This window comes from Vicugna pacos, chromosome 4 (genome assembly GCF_048564905.1).
Source record: "Vicugna pacos chromosome 4, VicPac4, whole genome shotgun sequence".
Taxonomy (NCBI): Eukaryota; Metazoa; Chordata; class Mammalia; order Artiodactyla; family Camelidae; genus Vicugna; species Vicugna pacos.
In genome coordinates, this window is record NC_132990.1 from 62,889,027 (window position 1) to 62,899,533 (window position 10,507).

Below are 10,507 nucleotides of genomic sequence, written 5' to 3' on the forward strand. Positions count from 1 at the left end.
CTCCCCCAACTCCCTTCCTTGGTGCCTCCTCAGCCCCAGCACCTCCGGCCCCCTTCCCCGTGTAATGATTACTACCTCAGAACCTGTAATACTTCGTCTCCTGTTTACCTGAGCGTCCCCTGGGTCAAGAACGCAATACCTTGAGGACAATGCTGTATCCAGGGCAGCCCCGTGTTCCCAGCTCTTCGTACAGAGCTGCATCCCGTGCATCAGCGAGTCACGGAGCAGGCCCAAACCCAAGAGGTGGAGAAGAGGACACCACCTTACCAGGGGAGGAGCCACACATGTCATACCGCAGAGGAGCCCGGATCCAGGGAGGGGATTATTTGCAGCTGTTTTTATGAACAATCTATGTGAGGTAGTTTTATTAAAATTAAAAATGCATATACTCTGGGACCCAACAATTCCATGTTTCTCTACCCAAAAGAAAGTTTACACATATAAGGAAATATATGTTAGGACATTTGTTGCAAATTTGTTTGAATCTCTATTAGGGGACCTTGAGAACAAACTCAAGGTCCCCTAATAGAGATACAGATATACTGTGATACACACATACTACAGAATACTACGTCACATTTGAAAAAAAAGAAAACCTAAAAGCTTTCTATGTACCGGCATGTTTAGACATCCCAAATACTAAGCCATGTGAAATAAGCAACTTAAAAACGGATGCATGTAACGTAAGAGAACAGATGTGAAAAAGATAAAAAGAACATGCACTATTGGTAAATACATGTACAGGTAAGTCTGTAGAAATAGGCCCTGAACTTTTACAGCAAATGGGTAACACTGGTTACTGCTAGGTCCCTGGGTCTCAGCTGGGAGTGGTTTTGCCCCCAGGGGGATTTGGCAATGTCTGAAGATACTTTTGTTTGTTGTGATCGAGGGGATGAGTGATGCTACTAGCACATAGCAGGTGGAGCCCGGAATGCTGCTAAACGTCCTTCAGGGCACAGGACAGCCGCCTCCAGCAAAGAGTTATCAGCCCCAAGTGTCAATAGTACCAAGGTTCAGAGGCCCTGCTGCTCTAGGTAGACAAAAAAAAAAAAAAACCTTTTCAAAGGAAATGTAATTGTAAATTACATATGTAATTACAAGTTGACTCAAAATTAACCCTCAGTTGATTTCCATTGACCATGACGGGCTATTTGCAGTCTGGTCTCTGCCCTGTCTCTCCCTGGTTCCTATGATACCTCCTACATTTCCAGCATACCAAAATATTTATAATCGTTCAAAGTTTCATGTGTTCATGACAAGCTTTATTTCACATGATGTTCTGAACTGCAGACATCTGGAGTGTCTCTTCTGCATTCTACTTGGGCGTCTAATAAGTAGGCCCGAGTTAACCTGCACAGAACAGACCATGATTTCTACCAGCCCCAGCCTTGCTCTTCCCCCAGTCTTTCCCTGATCCCTGATTTCCCGCCTGGTTGCTCATTTTCCTTCCCCACATTCACTCCATCAAACGGATCTGGTAGGTGAACCAGCAAACTATATCTTGAACTGACCATTTCTTACAACCTCCTGTCACATTCCTGTGTCCCCAAGTAGGCTATCTTTGTATCTTTCCTAAGCCACAGAAAGGGGCCGAGGAGGAGGAAGGGGGCCGGTACCACGTGGCCAGGAAAGCAGATTGTGGGGAGTGAGAACATTGCTGAGGGGAGCATGTTCTCTAAGAGTGTCCGTGAGGGCCAGAAGATGGGAATAGGCCCTTTTTTGGTAATAGAAGAAAATATTAGAAGAATAAAAAGAAGACAGCCAACTGAGTTTTGAGGATGCTTTTCCAAGCGGGGCTTTGCACATGATAATCAGACCTTGTAAGCAGGATTCCATCAGAGGACACAGCAGCCCTTTGCTTGGGGCCACAGTCACAGGGGGGTTGCCATGGCAACAGAGGGGGACTGCACAATGTTCCCGAGGAGGAAGAGAGCAGGAGCGGACCCACTCACTGAGTAGACTCAGGAGCCAGTCCAGGGTGGAGCTTGGGTTGCAGTGTCATCTATTAATGGAACTGAAGTGGAAGACTGGTCAAGTTTGATGAGCCCTGGAGTTTGAGACAGAGCAGTATAAATTTCCAGTCTCAACCGATGATAAATGTTTGAGCTTACAAAACATCTGAAAGTCTCATTTTCTTTACCTATAAAGTAGATTTAACAATTTCTGGCTAACTTCTATTCACCATTGTGCTGGAAGTCCCTGAGGCAGGACATGTGTCTTATTCGATGTTTTATACATAACAGGTATTTGGTGAGTGTTTGGTCAATTAATAAATAGGTGAATGAGTGCTACTACTATAATAATACGCAGTAGTTGACTGTTACATCAGTGATTGGAGGTGACAATATTGAGGATGATGGAAATTGCTGCTTGATTAAGCTTGGTTAGGTTGTTGACTCTATCTGGATTTCAGTTCCTTTGTTACCAGGTCTAATAGTGATGATTGCAGTGAGATTAGGGATGTGGTCATTATTCTTACATGTAAACTTAATTCCCCTTTGCAACCCTCCTTTGCCAGACCTGCCATATATATTATAGCAACAGACAATCACTGGGCATTTAGGAAATGTACCAGAAACCAAGAGTAAAGGACTCACTACTCAAGAATTTCCTTGTATCAAGTAAAATTCCATTTCTTTCGGAGCTAAAGCAACACTTGTCCTTCTGAATAGCATACAGTTAGTTATAAAATGTTCATGACTATCTGAGGAAAGATTGAGGTTGAGGCTCATGTATTTTAGGATTTTAGTGTTTGTTTCATGTTTTCTCAATTTCAGTAAAAATTGCTAAATCTCAAGCTTCCTAAGGTAGGGCTGTATCTTTATCATCATGTCTTCAGTGATGAGCAGAGGAGTTGGCATTTAGAAGGTGCTTCGTTAATGTTTTTCAGATGACTGCATAGACAGTATTTGACATAAAAAGGTGTTAAAACTGATCTCTAGGCTCCGTATCAACATATGACCCCAACGCTCCATGGATTTCACCCCTCCAAATAATATAAGCAGCATTTACTTGGAAGAGATCCATGGGAGGAAATTGCGCCTTGCAGACAAGACCTGTTTCCCAGGCAGACTGTCCCCCGACCGCACAATGGTAAGGCCTTTCAGAGACCCAGCCTTTCAGGATCTGGGTTTGCTGCAAGAGAAAGTCATGTCATGAGAAATCGAAATAACCCATGGCCTTTCACAGACAGGGGGACAAAAGCAGATTATTTGTGGTGGGGACAGAGACAGTCCTTTTAGCCAATATCTCCAGACTTTAAAAAAAAAAAAAATCTAGCCAGTCTTTGTGGCTGAGCTCTGGAGAAGCTAACCTCAGAGCCATATGGCTGATGGGAATGAGGAGACTCATTTCATCTGTAAAATGATAGGCCTGGAAGAGATAATCATCATTCTCCTGTCTCCCAGCTCTGGCTCGTGGTTTCTTTGAGAAACTGTCCTGAGGGGGCTGTGGGATCCCAGGGCACCCAGGGCCTGGGAGAGCCTCGCAAGGTCCACACAGCTGCCGTGGGGGTCCTGCTGGGGGGGTTCCTGACTTCTTCCTGCAGCTGTGTGCATCCAACTTCCTCCTCTTTCCACACGCAGCACTTCTCTGCTCACTCATGCTCTCCTACGGTGTGTGCATGTTCCCTACACAGCAGAGATGCTGACCCTGTGAGGGAGGAAGGCTTTTAGCCACACTCTGGTTTCTGGAGCCATCACTGTCTCTGATGTGTTTCTGAAGCAGAGATCTGACGTCCTTCTGTAAATTCTTCTGTAGCATCCATTGCATTGGGTTGGAGTCCAAATCCTTGTCACAGTACCCAAGACCCTGGAGCGTGGGTCCCAGGATCATCCCTGACTACTCCCTTCCTCAGCTGGACGAGGTAGTTTTTTTCCCCTTTTTTCTTTTTTTCTTCGCATAGACCATATTCTCTTTTATCTGGAACTTTTGCACATTCACTTGACCCTTGAACACCGCGAGGTTGAACTGTGCGGGTCCACTTACATGCAGATTTTTTTTTAGTAAACATAGTAGCTGTATTTTCATTTTACAGGTCTTAAGTAAGTAAGTCTGGGGGAAAGTTTGTGTTTGATTAGAGATCACAATATTTGAATCAAGAGAACTTAAGAGTTTTGAGTCCTGATTCTGCTAAACTGTTTCAGCTTTCTGCCCTTGGGTGAGTCATTTTTCATTTCCTCTGTTTTTGAGCCAGTGATGGCAATAGGTGGATTTTTGACTGGGGTGAGGTCGGGACCCTTCACCCCCGCTTTGTTCAAGGGTCAACTCTATTGCTTTTTATGCTCTTCTAAGAAATAGAGTGATTTTTAAATATGTAAGTCACATCACAACTGTTCCCGGCTGAAAACCTTCAGTGGCTTCCCATCACATTTCGGATACAATTCACACGTGTTACTGTTCCTTACATGGTTTCACAGAGCTGGCCCTGCCCTCCTTCTCACATTTTGTGTCTTCTTTTTGCTCCCTATGACAGCCATGATCGCCCTCTTCATGTGCCCAGAACATGCCGGGCCTGCTCAGAATTTAAGATCTTGGTGCTAGCACGTCTCTCTGCTTACACTTCGGTTGTGCACATGGTTGCATGACTGTCTTCTTCTCTCTCAGGTTTCAGCTGAAATGGAACCTCCTTGAAGTGGCCTCCTGCGACCACTCCGAGTCCGAGACAGCTCCTTCCCGCCGCTGCCTTCATGTCATGGGCTGCTTCCTGATGTTTTGCTAACTAGTTATTATTGATTGGCCAGCTGGAGAATTGACTCTATAAGATCAAAGACCATGTCTGTCATGTTCAATACTTTAGCCTCGGTTTGTAGGATAGTTTCTAGAACATATTAGGTACTCAGGACTTGTTTGTTGAATGAATGAATGAAACCTCTCATCATCCTTTCCCTTCTTTTGTGTGTCTAATTTCTGCGTCTCCCTCAGCTCCTCATTTAGACATCGCTTCCTCCAGGAAGCCTTCCCTAACCCTGAAAGATGAGCTAGGTGGCCCTCATCTCTGTCCCTTTAGAAGTTGCTACTTTTAGAAACAGAGTACTTGTGATGCTGAAGTCCTCCCGCCTCTTAGCCTGTCATTCTTCCCTTGACTTTGGGCTAAACCTTTTACCTATGCTTTGCCATATGCCCCATGCTAGGCTTATTTGTGAACAAGTTCAGTAGCTTTAAAAACTGAGAACAAACTGTTTATTCTTTTGCTAAAACTATTCGGTGCTTCCTAGGTAGTCGCTCTGCTGTCCTCTGGGTTAATTCACTCAAGGATGAGAACGGGGAACTGCCTGTGTTTGCTGGACGCAACTCCATCGTGTATGTGTTGGGAGAACTTCCCGCAGAACAGCGAGCAATTCTGGGACACCAGCAGCGGGTGTCCAGGAATTCAACTCAGTTCTGACACTAGGTACCCAGAGATAGCGTGATTGCACAGGTTAAGAGTTTGGTCCTATAATACTGCTCCCCTCCCCGCTTCAGAAACCTGCCTCAAGTCCAGATTGTTACCTGTGCTTCTGACCAGCGAGCTGCAGACTGCGAGGATTCCCACGACCCTCTTGTTTAACTTCAGACGCTAGTCGCTAGTCCAAGTTGTTACCTGTGCTTCTGACCAACTGGCTCTAAGTCAGAGGTTCCCACGGCCTCCTCCTCAGATCTGATTAGTTTGCTAGAGCAGATCACAGAACTCAGAGACCCATTTTACTTACATCGATTAGCAGTTTATTATAAAAGGATTTAACTCAGGCCCAGCCAGATGGAAGAGATGCAGAGGGTAAGTCATGGGGAGAGGGCTTGGAGCTTCTGTGCCCTCTCTGAGCATGCCACTTGCCCCAGATCTCCACTTGGAGGCTTACTGAATGCCCGTCCTTTCTGGGTTTTATGGAGGCTTTATGACGGAGGCATGATGGAGTAAATCATTGGCCACTGGTGGTTGAGCTCAGTCCCCAGCTGCAGCCCAGCACTCTAATCACATGCTTGGTCCTCCAGGCAACCATTCTCCAACCTGAGATGCTTTCCAAGTCACCTCGTTCACATAACAAAAGTTACCTTTATGCTCTCATCACTTAGGAAATTCCAAGGGCTTTAGAAGCTTTGTGCCAGAAATAAAGATGAAAACCAAATATATATATTTCTTATTATAAATTATAATGTCACAGGGAGCATTAGCTGAATGCCTGCCAAGCGCTGGTATTGCTCCTCTTATCTCACAAAAGCCCTCAAAGGAGTAAATGCTGACTCCATTCTCTGGATGTGGGAATCGAGGCTCGGAGCGAGCAGTGACTTGGTCAAGTGAGGAGACGGAAATTCTGTCCTCACTCTGCATTCTGTCCTCTTTTCAACACCAGTACACAACACAGTGCAGAACACGCAGCTAGCATCCTCTGAGAATTTTATTGGCCATCTTCAAATTAACAGCTTCCCATCTGGCCCTCAGAAAGGAGGCCACAATCAGAGGTCTAGCCTCATCAGCAGGAGAGACCCTGAGGCTCTGGTCCCAGGTGCCCTCAGGGAAGTGGCTGTTTGAAGCCAGTGTTATTACCTGGCGAAGCCCTAGTGTTGATCTGGCCCCTTCCCCAGATCGCCCACATCTGACCCTGGCAGTGTTTCCTGACAGCGCGATTCTGCAGATAGTTAGATAAGAAAGGAAATGGAGGGACCTTCGTGACTGGTTGGTGATGATTTGTTTTTGAGAAAAAAAGGATGTTGGATTAAATCCCGAGTGCGCTGGTGCCAGGTTCTTTCCACCCTGGCATTTAGGTGGCTGGCGGGGCAGCTGACTGATCTCCGTGTGCAGCCACCTCCAGAACTGGCGGTGACCCGCTCGGCGAGTTGGTACCTTTTGCTCCTTGACACCCTGCCCGGTCTTGCTGAGTCACCTGCCATCTTTTGTCATCCTCAGAGCTCACTGCAGTGGATTCAGGGGGAAACCGCAGCCCAAACAATTTGGGCAACTGAAAGCGCCACATTTTACAGGTGAAAGCTGACCATCTGTGTGCATGAGCCAGCTGCCTTTTCTCCCCCAAGGCTCCTCTGTAAAGCCCGGTGTGGACGCCTCTGCCTCAGGGAGTGCTCTCCCATCCCCCATTTAGGAGGGCCTTCCTCATCTTCCCCAGAGTCCAGCCCTTGGATGGTTCCAAGCAGTTGCCTTTCATTTTCTATCCTTGATGGGTACATTCGTCAGAGGCCCTCAGAGAAGTCAGGACACCCAGCGGGAGGACCCAGTCTTGCTATAAACTTGCTGCATGACCTTGAGAAAGTCATTTCACCTCTTTGAGCATCAGCTTACTGAGCCATTGAGTGGTTCGGCTATGTTGTAAGTGTAATCTTCCCTCAGGCCCCCCCACCGGCTTTTTAATTTTGTGATTTTAAAGCCACTCTGAACGGACAGAAGATGGTGCCCACCGCGTATTAAATAGAAGCAGCAAGTTGTAGAACAGTCATCAGAGTAGCCCACACTTGTTTAAATATGTATGTCTTCGTACCGTGTATTGTTTTGGTGATTTAAAATAACTGACAACATATTATGAGCAATCTTTTGTAAATTTACCATTCCTCCAAGTAATCAATTCACTCCAAAGGCTGCTTTGAGTGACTGCTTGATATCAGACACTTGGGATACAGAAATAAGGACACGGGGTCACTGCCCTGCAGGAGTCTGAAGTCTAGGGAGTTTATGAGGACTTACGGTTTATTTTTAAGAGATTTTCACAAAGTAGTTACGCTGCGTTGAGGCTGGCCCGTCTCCATGGCTGATATGTGGAAAGGGCAGTGAAGCTCCTTTTCTCATGACAAGAAGTGCTTTGTTCACATTCTCTTCAGCTCCACATCCTCTCTCTAGTGCTTCCACTGAGCTGGCCCTTCCTGAACTCCTGCCCAATCTCAGGTTTGTGCCAATAATTTAGTACTAAATCATACAGCATCTCCTTCCCCCATTTCCACTCCTCACCACTCATTCTCTCCTTAGCTCACTCCAGCCAGGCTCTGTCCCCTCCTCTCCACTCCGCTGAAAATTTTATTATCACGGTTGCAATGTTTAGATACTATATTCCACAAATAAGGGCAAAAATACACCTTTGCAACAACGTCAGGGCATAGATGGACTGCTGAAGTCCATCTGATGCTGCGTGCTGGGTCCTGCAGACGTAAGCTGGGTTCTTTAGCGCTGCGCACGTGGCCTTCATTCTCTGGTCTCTGCTTACATTGTCAGCTGCACCCCTTCTCTGTTGTCTCAGGATTCTCTGTTCCCTTAGTGTGTCATTAACACATCATACCTTAATTCATGCTGCTCTCCCTGCCTGGGTGCCCATCCTCTTCTCGTCCAAGTAGAAGATTCCTACTCATCTTTGCAATGGACACCACTGTGTCTTATTCCTCCCATCCTTTTTTTTTTTTTTGGTTTAGTTTTCCTCTGTTCCCTTTTCCCAGAACACCTTAATTTCCCTTTGGGGAATCATATCTCCTAGACTGTGGGCAGAAATTCCCTCCTGGGTCCTTCATCCCACCTACTTGGCGCAGTCATGGAACGGACATTGACCTCTTCTAGGCCAACTGCACTTTCTCCCCAGGAGAATGCATGAAGTGTTTGGATTCCTTCGTTCCACCAATGGTTCTGGGTCCAGATGGCCACCATCTATTCAGCTTCTGTTGATTCCAGTCTCTTTCGTTAGCCTTCTCCCCTGACCTCCGAACCCACTCTCATTCTCCTGACATATGCTTTATGAGACTGTCACCTAAAATTGGTTTCTGCTTCTTGCAGAGGGAAAGCAACAGCAACAATAGAGTTAGATACATCTTTCAGGACTCAGACAAGCCATGGCCTCCCCTGCAGTGTTCACAGGCTGCCTCTAGTTGCTCTAGCAGGTTCCTCTCCGATGGCCTTAAACTGACCTCTCCTTCCCTTAGAGGCTCCCAGCGGGTGAGATCATTGCTCATTCAAACCTGTGTCCCTAGAGCTGGGGACACTTACCTGGCATACTGCTGGGATGCAGATCGAGTTTGTTCAAGGAGGAATGAAGAATAAGGACCCTCGTACCTACAGGGCTAGGCTGTTCTCTCTTCTTATTGACAGAGAGGAGTACTTGACAGGGTAGTTTCCTTTTAAAGATGTTAACATTCTGTTTTTTAAAGAATTGTCCTCGTAAGAGATTTGACAACATTGCGTTAAAAGATATGGATGCTCTTTGTATGCATCAGGGTGCAGTCAGGAAAACAGAAAGCACACCAGGAATTTCAAATAGCGGGATTTAATATAGGAAATTGACTACACATGTGTTAGAAAGCCGAACTAGCAAGCAGGGGATTTGAGATAATCCCGACATTCGTAACTGCAGGAAGTAACCTCTGTCCCTCGGGCAGGGAGAACAAAAATGGAAGGAGAGTGTTACAAGAACTTAGGAACAAGGATGCCTGCGTGGCTGATTCTCATACTTCTGGGGTGCAGGGGGCGTGTCTTACAGCTGCTGCTTCAGCCTCTAGGGAGCGGGCACCCTGCAGCCAATGCTCAGACGTATGGAGAGGGGCCCCAAGGCTGGCACTCAGACCTCAGCGGGGCTCCTCTGTGGCCAGTGCCAGGACTCTGGGGATGTGAGGGCTTGCGCTCAGCCCTGGTGGGCCACCTGATGCTGGTACCTCTAAGGAGGCATCGCCCGGTGCGTGCTGGGAGTGCTCAAGGAGGCTGAGCTGGAACCTCAGCTGTCTTGCTCCTGGGAGGTGTCTGACTGGGTCTGGAAATAAGATGAGAATCTTCTTCATCCTGCCACCTCCTGGTCTCCTGTCACTTCTTCCTGCTGAGGGATCCTCATGGGAAGTGAGCCAGCAAAGGATTCTGGGAAAAGTAGTTTGCAAACTCCCAGCTCTGGCATCACAGAGTGTAGACGAGGGTGGGGAGCCCTGAGGCTGAGAGACACTGGGTAAATAACTGACAGACACTCTTCCAGTAGGGAGAGATTAAGTAGAGTTGGCCTTTAAGATAATGTGGCAAAATATAGTCTTCTTATTTTGTAACCCATTTCCAGCATGATTCCCAATAGCTCTTAAGTAAGAAAATGCAGCTTGGGAAATAGGACTTCTGTGGAAAATTCGGATGCCAATGTGAAAAGTAGCTCCAAAGTCAAAGCATTCCTGCAAGCCCCGACACATGGAGCCCATGATTTATTCCAGCTTTCCCCTACTTTGCCTACTGCAGTCGCTGCTTCCAAGAACATCTTCTGGGCCAGATGCCCCCATGGCTCAGAGACTTGGAAACAGAGCCATTTACTACAAAGCCTGCCGCGCCTCCGACCACCCTGCCTAGCCCCTCGCTGTGTGCAGCCACACCCTGTTCCTGCGGGCCTGCATCTCTCCACGTGGCGCCGCCCCGTGTGGCACCACCCCCTTCCTTGGGGAGAGAACGCCATGATTTGACACCTCCCATCTCCAGACTCAAGTTTTTTCTTCTTCATTTTCCATTGCTTTTACTCATCCTTTAGTTATGATGCTGGAGGGAAATCTGTGGATCTCTTTCTAGCTTCTATGCTCTTCTCCT

General features: G+C 46.9%; 1 long non-coding RNA gene across 1 annotated transcript in view; it reads left to right on the forward strand.

Annotated features, from left to right (window-relative positions):
* Window positions 1-10,507, forward strand: part of LOC116280259 (uncharacterized) — a 144,731-nt gene that overhangs the window by 66,788 nt on the left and 67,436 nt on the right. The gene's annotated exons all lie outside the window — the stretch shown is intronic.